This window comes from Zea mays, chromosome 8 (assembly GCF_902167145.1).
Source record: "Zea mays cultivar B73 chromosome 8, Zm-B73-REFERENCE-NAM-5.0, whole genome shotgun sequence".
Lineage (NCBI taxonomy): Eukaryota > Viridiplantae > Streptophyta > Magnoliopsida > Poales > Poaceae > Zea > Zea mays.
Genome location: NC_050103.1, coordinates 113,139,990 through 113,166,250, shown reverse-complemented (window position 1 = coordinate 113,166,250; position 26,261 = coordinate 113,139,990). Strand labels below are relative to the sequence as shown.

At 42.9% G+C, this 26,261-nt stretch overlaps 1 long non-coding RNA gene across 1 annotated transcript; it reads right to left on the bottom strand.

The window, feature by feature from the left end:
- Positions 1-7,968: 7,968 nt before the first annotated feature.
- LOC109941644 (uncharacterized) lies at positions 7,969-25,841 on the bottom strand. Its single transcript, XR_002264359.1, has 2 exons — positions 25,803-25,841; positions 7,969-8,272 (listed from the first exon to the last, which is right to left on the bottom strand). It is a non-coding gene; the product is annotated as an uncharacterized lncRNA (long non-coding RNA).
- Between the last annotated feature and the right edge of the window lie 420 nt (positions 25,842-26,261).

The following is a 26,261-nucleotide window of genomic DNA, read 5'->3' as shown; positions in this document are numbered from 1 at the left end:
TTCTTGCAACTGAAGGTGACAAGTTGCTGGACCTACTTTGCTTAGGATAGGGTAGGGTTTGATGTAGCGTGGGGCTGGTGTAACGCCTCAAAATCTCATTTTGGGGATATAGTAAAATTTTCCAAAGATTTTGAAATGGAATATCTTTTAACAAGAATTCCTATAAGTTGGAGTTACCTTATCCTAAAATAAGTAGATGGCTATAATAAAACATGTTACAGATATAATTCCTAAAATTTTTATATCTGAAATTTAATTCGTGAAAAGAAAGCATAATCTATTTATTAAACGTGGAATATCTCTCTCCTAAACTATGCAATTGGAAACACCTTTTGAAGTATTCAAGTAACTCTTAATATAAAATATATATATTTCTTTCCCTCAAAATAAGTAAGAGACTAATATTCATTTTTGAATTAACCTTTAATTGAGCACCCATTCGAAAAATGATATTTTCCTAAAATGAATAATATGTGAATAATTCTTTATTATATGTTTTGGAACATTTACTTAAAGGAATGCAATAGTAAGTATATAAATAATCAAGAATATACTTGCTCTCATGCTGGTCTTTGCATTTTGCATTTACTTTAGTTTGAAATGTAAAACTCAGATTTGAATTCAAATTTGAAATGTGAAAATTAAAATAGAAAATAACAATAAAAAGGTGAAGCCAGCCTCTTGGGTCGAAACCTCTGCTCCCAGCAAACTTTCACCTCATACTGTCGCCAGCCCAGTCCACTTCCCAGGCGCTGGTCAGGAGGCAATGTCTCTCTGCCTCGCAGGCCCGCGCGTCAGCCGTCCATTGATAAGGACAGACAAGGGGGGCCTATTGTCCAGTTACACTCGCGCGCACGCAATGGAGTCTGATCACTAATAATGGAGCCAGGTTCATCAGGCTCATCCCTTCCATCCTATAACAACCTCGTCGTGTTAGCCGGCCGATCATCCGCCTCGGTCTTCTCCTCGGGGTATAAAATCTGATCAATGCGACGACCCTCGGATCTCTGCATGCCCGTCATGAGCCGCTGCAGTAGTCAAAACCATCACCAGCTGCATCGACGTAGCGATACAAACAAACGGTGAAGGAGAAGATGAAGCCATCGACGTCATGCGCGCACCCATCATCGCTCTGGTCTCATGGTGGAAGGGAAGCAAATTGGAGGAGGTGTGCGGGTAATTTTGGGCGCACAGATGGTTGAATCGGTGATGATTTATCGCCAATATCGAGAGTCCGTCACGGAGATCTGTCGTGAGCTCGATGATATTTATGTGGTCGTCGTGGCCCTAAGGATGCACCTGGTGGAGTCGCGGGGGCTCCCGATCGCTTTCGTGGCCCCCAGGTGCTCGGTCGGCGATAGGAAGGAGGATTGCTCACCGGAGCAATAGTGTTCGCCGTGGCCCGAACATCCCCATGGGCAGGGATCTCTGCACAACCCTCAATGGTAAGACCGATTCCTATCAACTCACCTTCATACCCATATCGCGTAGCATGTCTTGGATCAGAGAATAGCACATTAGGAAGTCAATTTACATGGCTCTAGTGGGAATCTGTTGTGATTCCCGGCAGCGGCGCCGTGCACAGGGAGGTCGAGAGGAGAGGGATGGTTGTGAGCCACTGATCCCTCTTTGGACGATATAGATTGGATTAGGAAATAACCCTTGGGTCAGTTTGATGAGGACCATTGATCATTCAGTCGAGGGCTAGGATCAGATCACTGCATGGATATAATTTGGGTCATGGATCTCTGATCCTACGGCTAGGACTCGTACCAGTTCATAAATTCGGGTGGATCTAATCTGGACCACGTGTTTCTGATCAAGCGGCTTAGATCGGAACGTACCCTTTCGCCTCGGCAAATTTGCTAAAGAACCCCTGATATATCTAGGAATAAACCCGCCGTACTCGGCCACAGGCAAAGCTTTACACTGGGGTCCTAGATTTCACAAAATAGTCCCGGGTGTTTGCAAAAACACCCGTGGATAGTATCTCCTAGTATAAAAAGGTCCTAAAACTTGTTTCTATCATAACTTTTACACCTTAACTCCGATTTGATCGATTCAAATTGTGTTAGCTTCATAGAAATATTTACTACACAGTAACAACATTAATTATACGATATCACATACTTTTATATTTAGGTAACTAAATTTATTAATCCATGTTTATTGGATTAGCTTTTCTAATATAGTTAATATAATATTATGATCCTATAGTTATAATTTGACTAAAAGATAATCTATAATCAAGTAATAACTTAGGTTAAAGTTGAACGAAGATAGTTATATAATTTTTTTCACATAACTTATATTAATCAAATATAGTTTATTGTTTAAACACATAAAACTTCAGAAAACCGTATCTTTTCAACCATTACTCCATTTTTAGTGATTCTCAAGCTTGCAATCTCGTAGCAACGTGTAGAATATTCTTATGATGGTTGCTCAAGGTTGGTGTAGTGTTATTTTTATGTACTCCTTGTCTATTTGTATGAATTGCTACGAGTAGAGCGAGGTCACGAGAAACCCGGAGACTAACTTGGTGAAGTACCCGGCAAGTTCTGCCCTTGATCACTCTTATTTATCTAATAATGTTCATGTTAATCACTGTGACATGCTTAGGTTAATTTGATGGGACCTAATAGGTTTCCCTACTATTGTTTATCCCACACCTTGCAAACAAATGAACTATCGGGTAGATTTGCTATTGCTCTAACTGGTTTTGGGAATTAATGTTATATATGATCATGTTCCATTAATACTGTTGGTTTAATTATTGTTCATAATAAGATTATTGTATTAATTGGAACATGAAGAACCACACGGGAAAATAGTGCTACCACAAGGGTGGTATGGGACGCCCTTGGCTGACTAATTAGAAAAGCTAGTGGAGGACTACCTTATCCGAAAGGGGCAAGGGCGGTAGGGGAGTTGTCAGTATAGGGAGGTTCTCGGGTTGATAATGCTGCAATGGATTTTCAGACGGGGGATTCCTATATCGCTCTCCTCAGAAACCGTAGCGGGTTTTCTGAAGCTAGTGGAACTTTGTAAAGGCCTCGTAGTGCTACCCTGCCTCATCTCCTCGGTAGAGATGAATGGTAAGTCATGATCACTTGGTAAATAGGTAACACGACTTGTGGGTAAAGATGCACAACCTCTGAAAAGTGTAAAACTGGTATATCAGCCGTGCTCACAGTCATGAGCATCTCATACCCTCACATGATTAACTTATGGAATTAAACTTAATTTGTCATATGCATCGCTTTGTAGGTTTTATTATTAATTTTGATCTCTCATTTATTTGGATTGGTATCTACTTATACTTTGTAACTGCTAATAAAATTTTTACCAACTTTATCAGCTTTAACCATCTTCTTTGGTAAGTCTTACACTTCACATGAGCCCCCACCGTAAGTGAGCTCATGCACATTATTCTCCAACTTGTTGAGCAATGAATGTATGTGAGCTCACCGTTGTTGTACTCACATCCCCCAGGTCAAGGACAGGTACCACAAGATGAGGAGCATAAAGGATGTCACGATGAGTTCGTGAGAGGTTTAGGTCGTCGTCTCCCGGTCCACTATGATTGCGGTGGATCGATGTCGTCATATGATGTAATTATTTAGTTATTTTGTATAGAACCTCTATTATATAGTACAGATGTGACGTTCGTTTCTGTACCATGAGTCATCATATGTGTGAGACTTGATCCTAGCACACATTTGATTCGCGCCTGGATTTGCCCTTAAATCCGGGTGTGACAGCTGGCTTCCCTTTCACTTGGAATCTTCTGACACCTCTCATTGGTGAGACCTTAAGATATACAAAATCTCCTTCTTGAAAACTGCGCTATCTTCTCATGTTGTCATCATAGCTCTTTTGTCGACTCTAGGCCTCGAGAAGTCTTTTCTGGACCATGGCAACTTTCTCTTCTGCCTCGATAAAGGTGGGTCCTACCATGGTCTTTTCTCCCACATTAGACCACATTAATGGGGTTTGGCATCTTCCATACAGGGCTTTGAAAGGTGACATATTGATGCTTTCTTGGTAACTGTTATTGTACGAAATTTTGCATAAGGAATGCTGGATTCCCAATCTCTATCAAAGGTCAGAGTACAAGCTCTCAACAAGTCTTCTAGGACCTTGTTAACTATTTCGGTCTGCCCATATGACTGAGGGTGGTAGGCAGTGTTGAAATCTAGCTTGGTGCCCATGGCCTGCTACAAACTCTTCCAGAACTTAGAAGTGAAATGTGTTCCTCTATCTGACACTATTCTTTGTGGAATGCCATGGAGTCTGACTATTTCCTTGAGAAACAAATGTGCAAGGGCTACACCTTCGTAGGTGGTCTTCATAGGAATGAAGTGAGCCACCTTGGTGAGACGATCGATTATGACCTAGATGGAGTCATTTCCTTTCGAAGATCGAGCAAGTCCAACCATAAAATACATTCCTATTTCGCCCCACTTATTCAGGTATTGGTAAAGGTTGTAAAAATCTCGCGGGCTTTTGATGCTCTACCTCGGTTCGCAGGCATGTGTCGCATCAAGCAACAAACTGAGCTATATCATTCTTCATCCCTCTCCACCAGTATCTGGCTTTGAGATCTAGGTACATTTTGGTGGACTGGAATAGGCTGAGTTGTGTGCCTCATCCAGCAGAACTTCCCAGGATTCCCCTTTTGGTACACAAAGATGGTCTTTAAACTAGAGAGTTTTTTTTCATCTGTTTGAATATCCAAGCGTTGATCTCTGCTGGCCTTCTCTAATAGTTCCTTTGACTTTGGGCCCAGGAGTTGAGCTTCCCTGAAGCGGTCTTCTATAGAGGACTAGACTTTTAGCTTTCCATCCTTTCCCAAACATGCATTAAGATGGGTAGATTCTTGCTTCAATTCTTCAAGAGAACATGCTGCCTTTTTCCCAAAATGTTTTCTGCTGAGAGCGTTGGCTACCACATTTGCTTTCCCTGGATGATAGTGTACTTCCAAGTTATAGTCTTTGATTAGCTCCAACCATCTTCACTGACGAAGGTTAATGCCTGGTTGGGTGAAGATGTACTTAGGCTCTTGTTATAATGTGATATGTGCGCATGTCACACTTGTTCTCGATCAGATAGTGCCTCCATATTTTTAGAGCATGCACTATGGCTGCCAGCTCCAAGTCATGTGTTGGGTAGTTTTGCTCATGTGGCTTGAGTAGCCGGGAAGTGTAAGCAATTACTTTTTGATCTTTCATTAGGTCACATCCCAAGCCTTGTCTGGATGCATTGCAGAAGATGACGAAGTTTCGGTGGATATCTGATAAGGTTGGCATAGGAGAGGTAGTGAGCTTCTTATTTATTTCTTGGAAACTCTCTTCACATTCCTTTGTACAGATGAATTTCTTGTCTTTCTTAAAAAATTTCTTTCATTAACTTGGATGCTTGAGAATCTCGTAATAAAGTGATAGTAATATCCTACCATCCCTAGGAAGCTCCTGATTCCACTGATATTGGTAGGTTGCTTCCATTTGGACATAGCTTCCACCTTAATAGGATCCACTCCTACCCCTTTGGTGGACAAGTTATGTCCTAGGAATGCTAACTTTTCCAGCCAAAACTCACAGTTACTGAACTTGGCATCGAGTCGATGTGCTCTAAGTCTTTCAAGGATGACTCAGAGGTGGTTCTCGTGCTCTTCTTGGCTCTTGGAGTAGATGAGAATGTCGTCGATGAAGAATATGACAAACTTATCTAACTCTTCCATGAATACCTTGTTCATGAGATTCATGAAGAAAGCATGTGCATTGGTTAGCCAAAAGGCATCATAGTGAACTCATATTGACCATACCGGGTGACTAAAGCAGTTTTCTGTATATCTCCTTTGATTCTCAACTAATGATAACCCTATCTTAGATCAATCTTTGAGAAGTATCATGCCCCTTGAAGATGGTTGAACAAGCCATGAATCCGAGTTAGCAAATATTTGTTCTTGACAGTAACTTCGTTGAAGGATTGGTAGTCAATACACATCCTCATGTTGTTGTCCTTCTTGGTGACTATTGGGGACTTGTTCTCAAATGATATGAGTTAAGAACAAGGCAACACAAAATGTTAAATGTTAATGTCCTTCGTCCTTCGAAGCATTATTTCCCTTAGGATATAATGATGTTCAGACGAAGGTTATGAAGGACATACCTTCATAAACGTGATATATGTTAATACAAGAAGAAGTATATGAAATATAAGAGGCAAGATAAGCAATCATACAACATCATTAATTCATTATCATTATATTATCCAAAAAAGACAAAGGCAATATTGAATTACAAATGTACCTTTGACTTGATAGAAGATAAAAAGTACAAGTGTGACGCAAAAGCAAGTACAAGTCAGCGTGAACAGTACCCCCAGGACGCAGCCTGTGAGAAATTACAGTCATGCCCTTTACATTTACTATTGACTTATAGATAGATCTATGAGGACTAGATAGTCTATTCCCCTTTAAGTCGGTTCCTTTTTCCGCAATTGAGCCGAAGCTCCCTTGCGCGTAGCTTCGGAGCAACGACAACTTTCGTCGCTGTCGCAGAACCTCCCAAGTTATCGGGCCCACATGCACCTGTCCTTGTCTCAAAGACCTCAGACAGCTATGCATGTGCACCAAACAACTTAACAGGATCTGTCCGAGTGCCCCGAGGACCCCGGATAAACGACTTACTGCCAAGATCGCAAGATTAAGTAAACACAAATCACACACCATCATTTGCAGCGGAAATAAATTCTTTATTGCAAAATGATTACATGTTACAATAAGTTTACATTATACAATTAACGGAGTGATTACAAAAGAAAGTGATTCAAAAGAATTATAATTTAAAATGTATAAAATATTTATAGTTTTTAAAATACATGCTAGCTTAAGTGACAATCCTCAATAAAGAAGCTAAAGATGGGATATACTTATATAAGAAGGCCGAGCCCACCGGCACTTAGCACCATCCACAACAGAACAAAATTACAACCTGAAAAACAACAGGGAATAAAACCCTGAGTACGCAATTACTCAGCAAGACTTACCCGACTAAAGAAAAGACTCTCAAGGATATGCTGGTTTGTCGGGAATCAAGGTAAAGCTTATCAAATTTCAAAGACTCATTTTCGCAGAAAAGCTTACTAGTAGTGGATCCTTATGCAAAAATTTTACTTCACAAATTAAGTACTTTTCCTGAAACTAGTTTTGCCTAATCAAGAGCATTCACTTGTCCTACACTAGCTTCCTTTTAGCAGCTTTAGTTTCACTTGTTATCTACGTTGAAGGTCGAAGATCCAGTCTTCATATCCGAGAAGTTCGGCGATCCAAATCGATTAATTCCCAGCTGGGGATCTCCAACCACACGACATATGTAGCACTTAACCCTGGCATATGTCAACTCGCCATTGGGTTTCTCAAGACCAAAACGGGTTCACGCGACCCAAGAGCACAGCACTCCATCGTCCAGTCGTTGGCCTGGTTGGTACACGTTACTCTCGCCATGGTGTCCGCCATGTTTCCGAGAGTACAGCACCCCCACCTTCCAGTCTCTTGCCACGGAGGGTTCAAGCTACTCTCGCCATCTCTCCACTCCCAGTGCGTGCGAGCTGTTCTGGTATTGGTCCGACCGAGACAAAGCTTACCCATGATGAGGCATGTGGCCAGTTAAAGGGTCCTAGATCAGTAGGCCAACAATCGGAACGATCCTTAAGCGACACAGACGGGCGACCTTTCCTGCTCAGCGTCTAGTCTAGATTTATTCCAACCATTCTCCCATTTTTGGTACCCGGCAGGGGTACTCTTTTCCGAATGATGAACCCACTCCGGCCGAAGGGGAATCATCACCATAAGTTTGCTTTGATTTTTAAACAAAAGCCCATAACAGTGTTCCACATCATTCTTTTTAAAAGAATCAATTTTTAATTTCTCTAGGCAGGGCTAAGCCTCATTAGTTCTCTTTATAAAACAAGTAGCAAGGAGGAGAATCAAATTCAAAGGAATGATAATGCATCAATTGTTTATTCACTCAACTCCTATCACCTAATGCAGCAGATAAGTGATAAAAGTTTTTAAAACAGCAAGGAGGTGGCAAATGCACCGGGGCTTGCCTGGGATAACACTAAGTTAGTGTTGTTAATTGATGACCACTTGGTGAGCATCTTCTATCCTGGCACTTGGTTGATTCATCCATTTTAGCTTCGTCCATCAGCATCACTTGGAGATCAATTCCACTCGTCTTCCATAGCACGTGATCAATTAACGTAACTAAATGATATGAATGATGCACATGAGCATGAGCACGAAGAGCATAAGATAGATAATCTATGTTAAAGAGGATAAATATTTAAAACAAGTCATCACAACACCTAGGAGCACACTAGATGTCAAGATATTACTAAGTATCACAAGTACATTTTTTTACATTTGCATAGATCTAACTTAAGCATCAATCAACAAAAGGCTATACATGAACCTTAACTTTATGGATTAGAGTACACTATCAAAGGATTAACATCATTCTTAGCACTAATGAATAACCCACTATTAACTAGCATAAAATCCTATGGAGCAAAACTTATCTCAACCTATAGATCTAAAATACTTCTATGCATAACAAGCATTTCAATTATAAACTTTACTCCTCAATCATCCAGCATTAACATCATGCTTATAACTATAAGGCGACCAAATTAATTCATAGATCTAGATATGTATGTCTACTAAACCTTCTTCGCATTATTGAGTTCATTATAACCACACAAACACAAGGTCTAATTAGCTACTAGTTCCAATACATTCATCAAAGTATTAATTCCCAAACTAATAGGTTTAGAGCACACATTAAGAAAGAAAAACTCAACCATGTGCAACAAGACATTTGGATAAACATTTCAAATGTCATAAGTCTTCATCACTCAAGAATCAAAAACTGATTACTCCTACTTAGCCAAACAGGAATCAAACCAAATACTCCATTGCAGATTTTCTGGACAGCATTCAGCAGTCAACGGTTTTGCTCCTAACTCACAAGATATTCATCCAAAAATAATGAGCTAGGACTTTCTGGAACGCCTAAGAAATCCTCTACAACTTTGGTATTATCATCACCATGAGATTAGACACTTAGAAAGGTCAAACAGTACAAAACAATAATGCTGTCCAGATTTAGACAGAATTTGATTATCCACTTCAAAACTCCATAACTGGAGATTTAGGCATCCAAAACAGGTGATCTTAGATTTTCTAGAAAGCTTATAAAATTATCTACAAATCCTTTATAAATATTTCAGGTTGATTCAATGTGGATCAAAGTCAGCTAATACAAACAAACTTCTCTGTCCAGATTTGGACAGGTTTGGACATCACAATTCAAACAGCTGTAACTCAACCTTTAGATCACCAAAAAGGGTGATCCAAAACTTGTTGGAAAGCTTAAGAAAAGTACTACAACTCTCCTATAATTACTAAGAGCTGATTCTCAGTTTAGCTTAGACAAACAAGGTCATTTTCGAAATCAGTACAGAATCTGGACAGATTCTGAAACTAGACTTAGAAAAATCATAACTCCTAAACTACTGAACCTATGTTCATGAAATTTTTACACAAGTAAGATAAAGAAAGTATCTACAACTTTTATATATCATACTTTCACAGAAAACATGATCTACTTTACTAAACTAGCTGCATAATTAAAATCGTACCTACAGCCCTAAACAGCAGGAATTCCAGCTTAGTTCCTATTTAAGTTAACCACACCTTACCAACTCCTTTATCAAAGCATCCATTGCCTAATTTGCATCATAAACCAATCTTTAGATCAAACAATACTTTGGCTTCTTAATACTAATACACCTATTTCATAACATGAAACTATACTGAAAGGGAATTAGGCTTACACCTATTTCCTAATTGATTTTGGTGGTTGAATTGCCCAATACAAATAATTGGACAAACTAGTTTGCTCTAGTCTATAAGTTATACTGGTGCCAAAGGATCACAATAAGCCAATAAAAAGACCAAGAAAAGGGTTCAAACAAAGAGAGCAAGGGACAACCGAAGTCTGCCATGGTCTGGCGCACCGGACTGTCCGGTGTGCCACCGGACAGTGTCCGATGCACCAGGGAACTCCAAGCTAAACTCAACACCTTCGGGAATTCTCAGAGGCGCTCCGCTATAATTCACCGGACTGTCCGGTATACCACCGGACAGTGTCCGATGCCCCAAGGGAGAGCAACTCTGAACTCGCTAGCTTCGGGAATCCGCCCCGCTATAATTCACCGGAATGTCCGGTGCACACCGGACTGTCCGGTGTGACAGCGGAGCAATGACTACTTCGCGCGCAACGGTCGACTGCAACGCACTAAATGCGCGCCTGCGCGCGCAGAGGAGCAGAGCACGCGCGGGTGGGACACCGGACAGCCTACAGGGCCTGTCCGGTGCACCACCGGACAGCCAAGCGGGCCCACAAGACAGAGCTCCAACGGTCGGAACCCAACGGTCAGGTGACGTGGCTGGCGCACCGGACAGTGTCCGGTGGCGCACCGGACTGTCCGGTGCGCCCGTCGACTGCAGCCTTCACCAACGGTCAAGTTTGGTGGTTGGGGCTATAAATACCCCAACAACCCCCACATTCAAGTCATCCAAGTTTTCACCTTCCAACTACATTACAAGAGCTAGCATTCAATACAAGACACACCAAAGAGATCAAATCCTCTCCCAACTCCACACAAAGCTTTAGTGATTAGAGAGAGCGATTTGTTGTGTTCATTTGAGCTCTTGCGCTTGGATTGCTTCTTTCTCTCATTCTTTCTTGCGATCATCTCATTTGTAATCAAGGCAAGAGACACCAATTGTTTGGTGGTTCTTGAGGCAAGAGAGGGAAAAGGGTTGAAAGAGACCTGGTCTTTGTGACCACCTCAACGGGGAGTAGGTTTGCAAAAACCGAACCTCGGTAAAACAAATCCTTGTGCCACACTCTTTATTCGCTTGCGATTTGTTTTCACGCCCTCTCTCGGACTCGTTTATATTTCTAACGCTAACCCGGCTTGTAGTTGTGCTTAAGTTATTAAATTTCAGATTCGCCATATTCACCCCCCCCCCCTCTAGGCGACTTTCAATTGGTATCAGAGCCGGTGCTTCATTAGAGCCTAACCGCTCGAAGTGATGTCGGGAGATCACGCCAAGAAGGAGATGGTGACCGGCGAGAAGCCCGCTACAAGCCACGGGAAGGCTCCATCAGGAGAGTCCTACAACAAAGGGAAGGGGAAGAAAAAGGAATCCCCTTCACACAAGTTGCGTCGGAGCGGTGACAAGAAAAAGAAGATGAGGAAGGTGGTCTACTATAAGACCGACACCTCATCGCCATCCACCTCCGGCTCTGACACGCCGTCCGTAACATCTAAGCGCCATGAGCGCAAGAAGTTTAGTAAGATTCCCCTACGCTATCCTCGCATTCCTAAACATACGCCTTTACTTTCCGTCCCGTTAGGCAAACCACCAACATTTGATGGTGAAGATTATGCTAGGTGGAGTGATTTGATGCGATTTCATCTAACCTCACTCCACAAAAGTATATGGGATGTTGTTGAGTTTGGTGTACAGGTACCATCCGTAGGGGATGAAGATTATGATGAGGACGAAGTGGCCCAAATCCAACACTTCAACTCCCAAGCCTCAACTATACTCCTCGCCTCTCTAAGTCGAGAGGAGTATAATAAGGTGCAAGGGTTGAAAGGTGCTAAGGAGATTTGGGACACGCTAAAGACCGCGCACGAAGGAGACGAGGTGACCAAAATCACCAAGCGGGAAACGATCGAGGGGGAGCTCGGTCGCTTCCGACTTCGCCAAGGGGAGGAGCCACAAGACATGTACAACCGGCTCAAAACCTTGGTGAACCAAGTGCGCAACCTCGGGTGCAAGAAATGGGATGACCATGAAATGGTCAAGGTTATTCTAAGATCCCTCGTTTTTCTTAACCCTACGCAAGTTCAATTAATTCGAGGAAATCCTAGATATACACTAATGTCTCCCGAGGAGGTAATTGGGAATTTTGTGAGCTTTGAATTGATGATCAAAGGCTCAAATTTAATCAACGAGCTTGATGGCCCCTTCACGTCCGAAGCTCAACTGGTCGCATTTAAGGCAACGGAGGAGAAGAAGGAGGAGTCTACATCGAGTAGAACACCCATCGACGCCTCCAAGCTCGACAACGAGGAAATGGCGCTCATCATCAGGAGCTTCCGCCAAATCCTCAAGCAAAGGAGGGGGAAGGACCACAAATCCCGCTCCAAGAAAGTTTGCTACAAGTGTGGTAAGCCCGGTCACTTTATAGCAAAATGTCCTATTTCTAGTGAAAGGGGCGACGACAAGAAGGGAAGAAGAAAGGAGAAGAAGAGGTACTACAAGAAGAAGGGCGGCGATGCCCATGTTTGCCGGGAGTGGGACTCCGACGAGAGCTCCACCGACTCCTCCTCCGACGAGGACGCCGCCAACATCGCCGTCACCAAGGGACTCCTCTTCCCCAACGTCGGCCACAAGTGCCTCATGGCAAAAGACGGCAAAAAGAAGAAGGTCAAATCCAAATCCTCCACTAAATATGAGTCCTCTAGTGATGATAATGCTAGTGACGAAGAGGATAATTTGCGTACCCTTTTTGCAAACCTCAACATGCAACAAAAGGAAAAACTAAATGAATTGATTAGTGTTATTCATGAGAAGGATGATCTCTTGGACACCCAAGAGGACTTCCTTATTAAAGAAAATAAGAAGCATGTTAAGGTTAAAAATGCTTACGCTCTAGAAGTAGAAAAATGTGAAAAACTATCTAGTGAGCTAAGCACTTGCCATGAGACTATTGACAACCTTAGAAATGATAATGCTAATTTGTTAGTGTAAGGAAAATGGACCCCGAGCCATTTGGCTAATTGAGTTTTGGTGTTTGATGATTAACACAACCTGTGGACTAATATGTTTGCTAGTGTTTATAATTATAGTTCACAGGATGCGAAGAGAATTGGACCAAGGCAATGAGGATGCAACACCTCAAAAGAAGACATAAATAGAAGCATAGGAGTCCAATACTCAAGAACAAAAGAAGCCCGAAGAAATCAGCAAAGGAATCCAAGAAACGGGCTGTCAGCCAGCGCCTGGTGGCGCACCGGACATTGATGTCTGGTGTGCACCGGACTGTCCTATGAGGCACCGGACAGTCTGCGCAGAGAGGCCGCAGACAGGCGCTCTCTGGTTGTAGCACCGGACTGTCCGGTGTGCCAACGGGCAGACGGCAACGGTCGGATCCAACGGTCGACTGCTACAGGCGCCAACGGTCGGCTGACGTGGCGTGCACCGGACACTGCACAGTAGATGTCCGGTGGTGCACCGGACTGTCCGGTGCACCCGACGACAGAAAGCTGCTACTTTCTGTCCAACGGCTAGTTTGGGGTGTGGAGGCTATAAATACCACCCCAACCGGCCATTCTCAAGTGTGAGAGCCCAAGCAACATACCAAGACACATAGTGCATATTTCCAAGAGCTCAAACACCCAAGTGCTTAATAGAATCACTCGGTGATTAGCGTAGGTGCTTTGCAAAGTGCTTAGGTTAGTTAGACCGCTTTAGCGCTTGCTCTAGGTGAACCCTAGATTGTTGAGTGAGTTTAGATAAACCTCACAACCCCTCGGTTCTTGCGTGAGTCGTTGTAATTGTACCGAGTGGGGCGAGAGTCTTGCGAGACCGTGACAACCGCGTTTGTGTCACGGCCGCCACCGTGTACTGGAGGGAACGAGGCCCGCGGTGTTTCGGCCGGAAGCTCGATAGTGGAGACGGCGGGGAGCGTCCGAGAGGAGCCGGAAGCGGAGCACCACTTGCGCGTGGAAAAGGCCCGTGGCTCTCTACGGAATTACTCGACCGTGGTGCTTGGCCCTCGCGTGGGCTTCCCTTTGCGTAGGGGCACCAACGAGGATTAGTCGGGACCTTGCGTGGTTCCGGATACCTCGGTAAAAATACCGGCGTCTTCCACGAGAGTTTGCTTCTCTACTTAGCTCTTTACATTCCGCATTTATATTAAGCATTTAAGTTTCAATCTTGTAGTCATACTTATTTAGTGTAGATTGAAACTTAGCCTTTGCGGTAGAGATAGCAACACTTAGACAAAACCCAGTTTGGACATTCTAGTTTTGATTATTTACATAGGTTTTGCTCTAGGGATTTAATTGTGGCCTAGTTTAGTAAAAGTTTTAGAAGTCCTAATTCACCCCCCCCCCTCTTAGGCGTCACCCGTTTCCTACAAGTGGTATCAGAGCCCGGTTTGGCTCATTTGAAACGCTTTAGCTTCACCGCTAAAAGAGCCGACGCTTTTTAGAGGAAGGGATGGATACCCATAGGCCACCACACTTCGACGGCACTAACTTCCCATATTATAGTGCTAGAATGGCTTGTTACCTAGAGGCCGTTGATCTAGGTGTTTGGAGAGTCACTCGTGACGGGATGAAACCCCTCAAGAATCCCGAGAAACCCACCACGAGTGAGGAAAAAGAAATTCATTTAAATGCTAGAGCCAAAAATTGCTTGTATGAATCTCTTAGCATGGATATTTTTAACCAAGTATTTACCTTGAAAACTGCTAATGAGATTTGGCTAAAATTGCATGAGCTCCATGACGGCACATCCAATGTCCGTGAGCAAAAACATTGCCTAGTCTTAAATGAGTATAATTCTTTTGCTATGAAAGACGATGAGCTTGTTAGAGACATGTATTCTCGTTTGAATCTAATAATCAATGAGCTCAACTCTATTGGCATTAATAAGCTAGGCGATGCTGACATTGTGAGGAAGATTATCTCCCTGTTACCACAACAAAGATATGGGAGCATCATCACCATCCTTCACAACATGGAGGACTTGAGCAACATGACCCCGACCATTGTAATTGGGAAAATCGCGGCCTTTGAGATGTCGCGAAAAATGAGTCGGGGAGAGGAGCCAACTTCCTCAAGACCATATGCTTTTGCATGTGATGAAAGGAAGGGCAAAAAGAAGGCTCCCACTCCAAGTTCCTCAAGCGAAGAAGAGGAAGAAGAAGAAGAAAGTGATGATGATGAAGATAATCAACCATGCACATCATCCTCCGAGGATGAAGAAACAATCCGACGCGTCGGAAAGGTAATGAGGATGATCCACAAGATTAATCTAATGGGTGTGCCCCTGCAGGTCGAGGATCTTCTCTTTAACATTGATAGGAAAAAGCAAAGGAAGAGAGGATGCTTCGCATGTGGGGAGAAGGGCCACTTCAGGGACAACTGTCCAAATATGGCGAAACCCAAAAAGGAGAGGAGCAAAGGCAAGGCGCTAACAAGTGTTAGAACTTGGGATGATTCCTCAAGTGAAGATGAACCTCCAAGGACGCGCAGCCACCGATCCTCATCACGCTCATCACGGTCATCACACAAATGCCTTATGGCAAGAGGTAACAAAAGCATTCCATTCTCTAGTGATGAAAGTAGTAGTGATGATGAAGGTGAGGGAAAGCCCTCTGTAGATGAGCTTGCGGAAGCCGTAGAATTTTTCCAGGATGTTTGCACTAAGCAAAAAGCTCAACTTAAAACTTTGAAAAATAAGTTGGTTAGCTCTCAAAATGATTACAAAGGTTTGCTTGAAAAATTTGAAACTTTTGCAAACTTAAATAGTGAGCTATCAACTAAAATTGAGCTATTAGAATCTAGTGCTCCATCCACTGCTACCGATGATAGCCTTATTAAAAAGAATGAAAAACTGAAAGCTAAGTTAGCTAGCTCCCAAGAAGCTATTGAAAATTTGCTTGAGAAAATGGAAATTCTTAGCATTCACAATAATGAGCTAACTACTAAGCTAGAAAACATTGGTAGCACCCCAGCAGCATCTTTAGTTGAAATACCTGAAATAATTAAGAAAGATGCTTCTACTTCCTGCTTTGATTTAATAGATGATTCTAACCCCTGCAACCAAGTCGATGTTGAGAATATTGTTGTAGAGACATGTTCGGATGAGGTTGCAAAGGAAAATGAACAATTAAAGCAAGAAGTGGCTCGCCTTGGCAAGGCTTTGTATGACAAGAAAGGCAAAGCCAAACAAATCCGACCTCCACAGGATAACACCGTTGCGGGAGTGAACAAGCCTGTAGAGGGAGAAACTGTGATTTGTAGGCTATGCAACATGGAAGGCCACAAGTCTTTCCAATGCAAGGCGATGACCGGGGATAAACAAAGGCAAAAGCTCAAGCAAAAGCCATCAAGCAAAATCTCCAACACCTACATCAAAAGGTGAACAAAAAGGATGCTACACCGTATTTGATCAAGAAGAAAAAGAACGGAAAGGTGATAGCAATCAAGGCCAACAAGCAAGCCAACAAAGGAAAGGGGGCCAAACGCATCTGGGTGCCAAAGGAAATAATTTCAACCATGAAAAGCACCAAGAAGGTTTGGATCCCGAAAGGGAAGTGAGTGGACCAAAGGTAATCGGGAAATTTGGAGACTTGGCAAGTTTGGGATGTATATCATGGGATACATCATATTGGATCAAGTTTATTGCCAAGTGGGTTAGTGAAAATTTTGGACCCAAATTTCCCACCCATGACTAAGGTAACTAGTTTTATTGTATTCTTCATTTTTAGATATGCGTATCTATTTACCTTTTATCTAGTTTACCTTTCTTGCCTAGTATTACTTTTGTTATATACTTTTGTTTAAAATCATGCATACTAGGTAAATCATATGGTAGGATTGCTTGTTGTTTATTCATATACTTAAGCAAACCTACATGGCTTAAAATGTTTATTTAAGCACGGCACATAGCTTCTATATCACTCCATAGTAAATGATGCATCAATTGAAAATTTTGATTTCTACAAAGTGTATCATTTAACTTATATGTGCCAAAGTTTGGATTATTGATAATTTGCCCCTCTTAATATCAAATCAAAGTGCATGTCTCCTACAAGTATTCAAAACTTGTATGCACACCTTTAGGGGGAGGTTACTCTATAATCTCACACTTTGAGACTAACACCTTTTCAAGTCTATTTCATGTGATAGTCTCATTGTAAGGAAAATGAAGTCCCCGGAGAAAGACAACAATCTTCCACTGCAAAATCTCCAAGAACTCTCATGTCTCTCAAGCTCGTCATTGACATTCAATTGGTATCTTTTGAGACTACATTTAGTATCATTTACATGTCTTCTCCAATATTTGATTAGACTATATTTCAAATCATATGCTTCCATGTTGCTAAAAATGCATAAGTAGTTAACTCATATTCTGTTACCTATGCATAAGGGAAGTTAGTCTTTTCAAACCATGTCTTGCACCTCTAATTTTTCACATGCTTTTTCCTAAGTAGAGGATCTCTGTCAGGGGGAGTATTTCTTCATCTCTAAAAAGGGGGAGAAACTTCCTTCTAAAGAGAACACTCATTTAGGGGGAGTTCCTTTCAACTGGTATCATTAATATGGTTTATTTTAATATCCTTCTAGTGATATCATTTGATTCAATTCTTGTTGAGGGCATGCTTTTATTTACTTCCTACATGCTTTTAATGTCTTCCTTTTCGGTGGTTGATGCCAAAGGGGGAGAAGTTTAGGGACCAAAGCAATGAAAACTTTATCAAACACCAAACACCACCAATTTAAAATTTTATATCTACAAATGGCTTTTCAAGTGGTTTTGGTTATTTGGTCCAAAAATAGGAAGTAAGTGAATTATGGAGTTAGGGGGAGGCTTAAGTCCATAATATCACATTGTGGGGACATTCATGCATCTTAGCAAGTAGATTGCATATTTTAATTCAAATACTTGTATTATTTGCTTGCTTTGGTTGTGTTGTCATCAATCACCAAAAAGGGGGAGATTGTAAGGAAAATGGACCCCGGGCCATTTGGCTAATTGAGTTTTGGTGTTTGATGATTAACACAACCTGTGGACTAATATGTTTGCTAGTGTTTATAATTATAGTTCACAGGATGCGAAGAGAATTGGACCAAGGCAATGAGGATGCAACACCTCAAAAGAAGACATAAATAGAAGCATAGGAGTCCAATACTCAAGAACAAAAGAAGCCCGAAGAAATCAGCAAAGGAATCCAAGAAACGGGCTGTCAGCCAGCGCCTGGTGGCGCACCGGACATTGATGTCCGGTGTGCACCGGACTGTCCGATGAGGCACCGGACAGTCTGCGCAGAGAGGCCGCAGACAGGCGCTCTCTGGTTGTAGCACCGGACTGTCCGGTGTGCCAACAGGCAGACGGCAACGGTCGGATCCAACGGTCGACTGCTACAGGCGCCAACGGTCGGCTGACGTGGCGTGCACCGGACACTGCACAGTAGATGTCCGGTGGTGCACCGGACTGTCCGGTGCACCCGACGACAGAAAGCTGCTACTTTCTGTCCAACGGCTAGTTTGGGGTGTGGAGGCTATAAATACCACCCCAACCGGCCATTCTCAAGTGTGAGAGCCCAAGCAACATACCAAGACACATAGTGCATATTTCCAAGAGCTCAAACACCCAAGTGCTTAATAGAATCACTCGGTGATTAGCGTAGGTGCTTTGCGAAGTGCTTAGGTTAGTTAGACCGCTTTAGCGCTTGCTCTAGGTGAACCCTAGATTGTTGAGTGAGTTTAGACAAACCTCACAACCCCTCGGCTCTTGCGTGAGTCGTTGTAATTGTACCGAGTGGGGCGAGAGTCTTGCGAGACCGTGACAACCGCGTTTGTGTCACGGCCGCCACCGTGTACTGGAGGGAACGAGGCCCGCGGCGTTTCGGCCGGAAGCTCGATAGTGGAGACGGAGGGGAGCGTCCGAGAGGAGCCGAAAGCGGAGCACCACTTGCGCGTGGAAAAGGCCCGTGGCTCTCTACGGAGTTACTCGACCGTGGTGCTTGGCCCTCGCGTGGGCTTCCCTTTGCGTAGGGGCACCAACGAGGATTAGTCGGGACCTTGCGTGGTTCCGGATACCTCGGTAAAAATACCGGCGTCTTCCACGAGAGTTTGCTTCTCTACTTAGCTCTTTACATTCCGCATTTATATTAAGCATTTAAGTTTCAATCTTGTAGTCATACTTATTTAGTGTAGATTGAAACTTAGCCTTTGCGGTAGAGATAGCAACACTTAGACAAAACCCAGTTTGGACATTCTAGTTTTGATTATTTACATAGGTTTTGCTCTAGGGATTTAATTGTGGCCTAGTTTAGTAAAAGTTTTAGAAGTCCTAATTCACCCCCCCCCCCTCTTAGGCGTCACCCGTTTCCTACAGTTAGCTAAGGTTGATTCAAATGTGTGTGATGTTTCAATTCCAAATCTTAGAAATGATAATGTTGATTTGCTTGCTAAAATTGAAGAATTGAACATTTCTCTTGATAGCCTTAGAAATGAAAATGAAAAATTGCTTGCTAAGGCTAAAGAATTAGATGTTTGCAATGCTTCCATTTCCGATCTTAGAAGTAAAAATGATATATTACATGCTAAGGTTGTAGAATTAAAATCTTGCAAACCCTCTACATCTACCGTTGAACATACTACTATTTGCACTAGATGTAGAGACGTAAACATTGATGCTATTCATGATCACATGGCTTTAATTAAACAACAAAATGATCATATAGCAAAATTAGATGCTAAAATTGTCGAGCATGACTTAGAAAACGAAAAATTTAAATTTGCTAGAAGCATGCTCTATAGAGGGAGAGGCCCTGGCATCAAGGATGGCATTGGCTTCCAAAGGGGAGACAATGTCAAACTTAATGCCCCTCCTAAAAGATTGTCTAATTTTGTTAAGGGTAAGGCTCCCATGCCTCAGGATAACGAGGGTTACATTTTGTACCTTGTCGGTTATCCCGAGAGCAAAATTAGGAGAATTCACTCTAGAAAGTCTCACTCTGGCCCTAATCATGCTTTTATGTATAAGGGTGAGACATCTAGCTCTAGGCAACCAACCCGTGCTAAGTTGTCTAAGAAGAAAACTCCTAATGCATCAAATGACCATAGCATTTCATTCAAAACTTTTGATGCATCTTATGTGTTAACTAACAAATCCGGCAAGGTAGTTGCCAAATATGTTGGGGGCAAACACAAGGGATCAAAGACTTGTGTTTGGGTACCCAAAGTTCTTGTGTCTAATGCCAAAGGACCCAAAACCATTTGGGTACCTAAAGTCAAGAACTAAAATTGTTTTGTAGGTTTATGCATCCGGAGGCTCGAGTTGGATCATTGATAGCGGGTGCACAAACCACATGACAGGGGAGAAGAAGATGTTCTCCTCCTATGAGAAAAACCAAGATCCCCAACGAGCTATCACATTCGGGGATGGAAATCAAGGTTTGGTCAAAGGATTGGGTAAAATTGCTATATCTCCTGACCATTCCATTTCCAATGTTTTTCTTGTAGATTCTTTAGATTACAATTTGCTTTCCGTATCTCAATTATGCAAAATGGGCTACAACTGTCTTTTCACAGATGTAGGTGTCACTGTCTTTAGAAGAAGTGATGATTCAATAGCATTTAAGGGAGTGATGATAGAGCTGAACTCGACACTTGCTTAATTGCTAAGACTAACATGGGTTGGCTCTAGCACCACCGACTAGCCCATGTTGGGATGAAGAATCTTCATAAGCTTCTAAAGGGAGAGCACATTTTAGGATTAACAAATGTTCATTTTGAGAAAGACAGGATTTGTAGCGCATGCCAAGCAGGGAAGCAAGTTGGTGCTCATCATCCACACAAGAACATCATGACGACTGACAGGCCACTGGAGCTCCTACACATGGACCTATTCGGCCCGATAGCTTACATAAGTATCGGCGGGAGTAAGTACTGTCTAGTTATTGTGGATGATTATTCTCGCTTCACTTGGGTATTCTTTTTACAAGAAAAATCTCATACCCAAGAGACCTTAAAAGGATTCTTGAGACGAGCTCAAAATGAGTTCAGCTTGAGGATCAAGAAAATATGAAGCGACAACGGGACAGAGTTCAAGAACTCACAAATCGAAGGTTTCCTTGAGGAGGAGGGCATCAAGCATGAGTTCTCTTCTCCCTACACGCCACAACAAAATGGTGTAGTGGTGAGGAAGAATAGAACTTTATTGGACATGGCAAGAACCATGCTTGATGAGTACAAGACTTCGGATCGGTTTTGGGCCGAGGCGGTCAACACCGCCTGCTACGCCATCAACCGGTTATATCTACACCGAATCCTCAAGAAGACATCATATGAACTCCTAACCGGTAAAAAGCCCAATATTTCATATTTTAGAGTCTTTGGTAGCAAATGCTTTATTCTTGTTAAAAGAGGTAGAAAATCTAAATTTGCTCCTAAGACTGTAGAAGGCTTTTTACTAGGATATGATTCAAACACGAGGGCATATAGAGTCTTTAACAAGTCCTCTGGACAAGTTGAAGTTTCTTGTGACGTTGTGTTTGATGAGACTAACGGCTCTCAAGTAGAGCAAGTTGATCTTGATGAGATAGGTGGTGAAGAGGCTACGTGCATCGCGCTAAGGAACATGTCCATTGGGGATGTGTGTCCTAAGGAATCCAAAGAGCCTCCAAATGCACAAGACCAACCATCCTCCTCCACGCAAGCATCTCCACCGACTCAAAATGAGGATGAGGCTCAAGATGATGAAGGAGAAGATCAACAAGATGAGCCACCTCAAGATGACGGCAATGATCAAGGGGGAGATGCAAATAATCAAGACAAGGAGGATGAAGAACCAAGGTCGCCACACCCAAGAGTCCACCAAGCAATTCAACAAGATCACCCTGTCGACACCATACTCGGCGACATTCATAAGGGGGTAACCACTAGATCTCGTGTTGCACATTTTTGTGAGCATCACTCTTTTGTTTCCTCTATTGAGCCACACAAGGTAGAGGAAGCACTTCAAGACTCGGATTGGGTGGTGGCGATGCAAGAGGAGCTCAACAACTTCACTAGGAACGAGGTATGGCATTTGGTTCCACGTCCTAATCAAAATGTTGTAGGAACCAAGTGGGTGTTCCGCAACAAGCAAGACGAGCATGGTGTGGTGACAAGGAACAAAGCCTGACTTGTGGCCAAAGGATATTCACAAGTCGAAGGTTTGGATTTCGGTGAAACCTATGCACCCGTAGCTAGGCTTGAGTCAATTCGTATATTACTTGCCTATGCTACTTACCATGGCTTTAAGCTTTACCAAATGGATGTAAAAAGTGCCTTCCTCAATGGACCAATCAAAGAAGAGGTCCATGTTGAGCAACCTCCCAGCTTTGAAGATAGTGAGTATCCTAACCATGTTTACAAACTCTCTAAGGCGCTTTATGGGCTCAAGCAAGCCCCAAGAGCATGGTATGAATGCCTAAGAGATTTTCTTATCACTAATGGCTTCAAAGTCGGAAAGGCCGATCCTACTTTATTTACCAAAACTCTTGACAATGACTTGTTTGTATGCCAAATTTATGTTGATGATATCATATTTGGGTCTACTAACGAATCAACTTGTGAGGAATTTAGTAGGATCATGACAAAGAAATTCAAGAAGTCGATGATGGGGGAGTTGAAGTATTTCTTGGGATTTCAAGTGAAGCAACTCCAAGAGGGCACCTTCATTAGCCAAACGAAGTATATTCAAGACATTCTAAACAAGTTTGGGATGAAGGATGCCAAGCCCATCAAGACACCCATGGGAACTAATGGGCATCTCGACCTCGACACGGGAGGTAAATCCGTAGATCAAAAGGTATACCTGTCGATGGTAGGCTCTTTACTCTACTTATGTGCATCTCGACCGGACATAATGCTTTCCGTATGCATGTGTGCAAGATTCCAAGCCGACCCTAAGGAAGCTCACCTTACGGCCGTAAAACGAATCTTGAGATATTTAGTTTATACTCCTAAGTTTGGGCTTTGGTACCCACGGGGATCCACATTTGATTTAATTGGTTATTCGGATGCCGACTGGGCGGGGTGTAAGATTAATAGAAAGAGTACATCGGGGACTTGCCAGTTCTTGGGAAGATCCTTGGTGTCTTGGGCTTCAAAGAAGCAAAATTCCGTAGCTCTTTCTACCGCCGAAGCCGAGTACATTGCCGCAGGTCATTGTTGCGTGCAACTACTTTGGATGAGGCAAACCCTTAGGGACTATGGTTACAAATTAACCAAAGTTCCTCTTCTATGTGATAATGAGAGTGCAATCCGCATGGCGGATAATCCCGTTGAACATAGCCGCACTAAACACATAGCCATTCGGTATCATTTTCTAAGGGATCACCAACAAAAGGGAGATATCGAGATTGCATATATTAACACTAAAGATCAATTAGCCGATATCTTTACCAAGCCACTAGATGAACAAACCTTTAACAAACTTAGGCATGAGCTAAATATTCTTGATTCTAGGAATTTCTTTTGATGTTGTGCACACATAGCTCATTAATCTACATTTGATCATGTCTCTTTTATATGCTATGACTAATGTGTTTTCAAGTGGATTTCAAACCAAGTCATAGGTGTATTGAAAGGGAATTGGAGTCTTCGGCGAAGACAAAGGCTTCCACTCCACTCCATAAACTCATCCTTCGTCGTCGCTCCGAGCATCTCTCCGTCTTTAGTATAATCTTCACTCATATTTTGTTTGCCAAAGGGGAGAAAGTAGTCTAAAAGGGCTTATATTTCACTCAAAGTATCCGTTTTTGGCGATTCATGCCAAAGGGGGAGAAAGTATTAGCCCAAAGCAAAAGGACCGCACCACCACCCTTATTTTAAAAAAAAGAGTTTTTCAAATTGGTATCTTATTGTGTTAAAAAGGGGAAGAAAGTAGCACCCTCTTCAAAATTAACATCAAAACCCTATTAAACACTAAGAGGAGGATTTCATTAAGAGGGAGTTTTGTTTAGTCAAAGGAAAAGCATTTGAAACAGGGGGAGAAAATTTCAAATCTTGTAAATGCTTCTCAAGAATCTTATTCGTTTAGCTTTGACTCTTTGCAAAAAGACTTTGAAATGAATTTACAAAAGAATTTGCAAAAAAAACATGTGGTGCAAACGTGGTCCAAAATGATGAAATTAAAGAAACAACCCATGCATATCTTATGAGAATTTATATTGGTTCAATTCTAAGTAACCTTTGCACTTACAATTATGCAAACTAGTTCAATTATGCACTTCTATATTTGCTTTGATTTGTGTTGGCATCAATCACCAAAAAGGGGGAGATTGAAAGGGAATTAGGCTTACACCTATTTCCTAATTGATTCTGGTGGTTGAATTGCCCAACACAAATAATTGGACTAACTAGTTTGCTCTAGTCTATAAGTTATACAGGTGCCAAAGGATCACAATAAGCCAATAAAAAGACCAAGAAAAGGGTTCAAACAAAGAGAGCAAGGGACAACCGAAGTCTGCCCTGGTCTGGCGCACTGGACTGTCCGGTGTGCCACCGGACAGTGTCCGGTGCACCACCGGACAGTGTCCGGTGCACCAGGGAACTCCAAGCTAAACTCAACACCTTCGGGAATTCTCAGAGGCGCTCCGCTATAATTCACCGGACTGTCCGGTGTACCACCGGACAGTGTCCGGTGCCCCAAGGGAGAGCAACTCTGAACTCGCTAGCTTCGGGAATCCGCCCCGCTATAATTCACCGGACTGTCCGGTGTGACAGCGGAGCAATGGCTACTTCGCGCGCAACGGTCGACTGCAATGCATTAAATGCGCGCCTGCGCGCGCAGAGAAGCAAAGCACGCGCGGGTGGCACACCGGACAGCCTACAGGGCCTGTCCGGTGCACCACCAGACAGCCAGGCGGGCCCACAAGACAGAGCTCCAACGGTCGGAACCCAACGGCCAGGTGACGTGGCTGGCGCACCGGACTGTCCAGTGCGCCCGTCGACTGCAGCCTTCACCAACGGTCAAGTTTGGTGGTTGGGGCTATAAATACCCCAACCACCCCCACATTCAAGTCATCCAAGTTTTCACCTTCCAACTACATTACAAGAGCTAGCATTCAATACAAGACACACCAAAGAGATCAAATCCTCTCCCAACTCCACACAAAGCTTTAGTGATTAGAGAGAGTGATTTGTTGTGTTCATTTGAGCTCTTGCGCTTGGATTGCTTCTTTCTCTCATTCTTTCTTGCGATCATCTCATTTGTAATCGAGGCAAGAGACACCAATTGTGTGGTGGTCCTTGCGGGAACTTTGTGTTCCGATTGATTGAGAAGAGAAGCTCACTCGGTTTAAGTGACCGTTTGAGAGAGGAAAAAGGGTTGAAAGAGACTCGGTCTTTGTGACCACCTCAACGGGGAGTAGGTTTGCAAAAACCGAACCTCGGTAAAACAAATCCTTGTGTCACACTCTTTATTCGCTTGCGATTTGTTTTCACGCCCTCTCTCGGACTCGTTTATATTTCTAACACTAACCCGGCTTGTAGTTGTGCTTAAGTTATTAAATTTCAGATTCGCCCTATTCACCCCCCCCCCCTCTATGCGACTTTCATATACAATACACCATATACACACGATACATCCATTGCACTATTAAGAATCCACCACAACGTTGCATATATTTCTACCATGACACATTGCATAATTTGCATTTAAGAACTAAACTTTAACGCATGACCCGACTACTTCAAAATCATGAATCCATTCATTTCATATAATTTTGCAATCCAAACTTAAAGTCATGTCGCAACGAAGAACCGCTTTCATGACACTATGCACATTTCATTTAGCACAAATATCGACTCCATACAAATCAACCATTTATTCGGTTAACGAAGACAACGGATCGACTTACCATGACTAAACTCGAAGCGACGTCCGCGAACACACCGCGAACACAGCGAAGGTTTTGGGTTCGGTCCTTTTACCGAACACTTAATAATCGTCACACGGGCTTTGGTTCTTCACCACCGGAACCTAGGGGTTTCTCTCCTCACAAGCATACACAAACATACACATGGTTAGCCTCTACTTAATCTACGCCGAGTACATGTACTAGCGAGGAATAAACACAAGAAAAACAACGAGTTCTCACCGGGGTTCGACGAAGTGGTGATCGGGTCGGCATAGATCGAGGTGGAGCTCGCTGCGGTATTTCATCGAGCACATCGAGGGCGCGACACGAAGGGGGTTTCATAGTTGTTGCTGCTCCATGACCAAGGGCGAGGTTGGCGTGCGGCTGTGGTCGGGGGCGAGCTGAGGGAGCTCGACAAGGCCCCTGGCTTGGGGCAGCGTTGTGGACGAGTCGAGGATG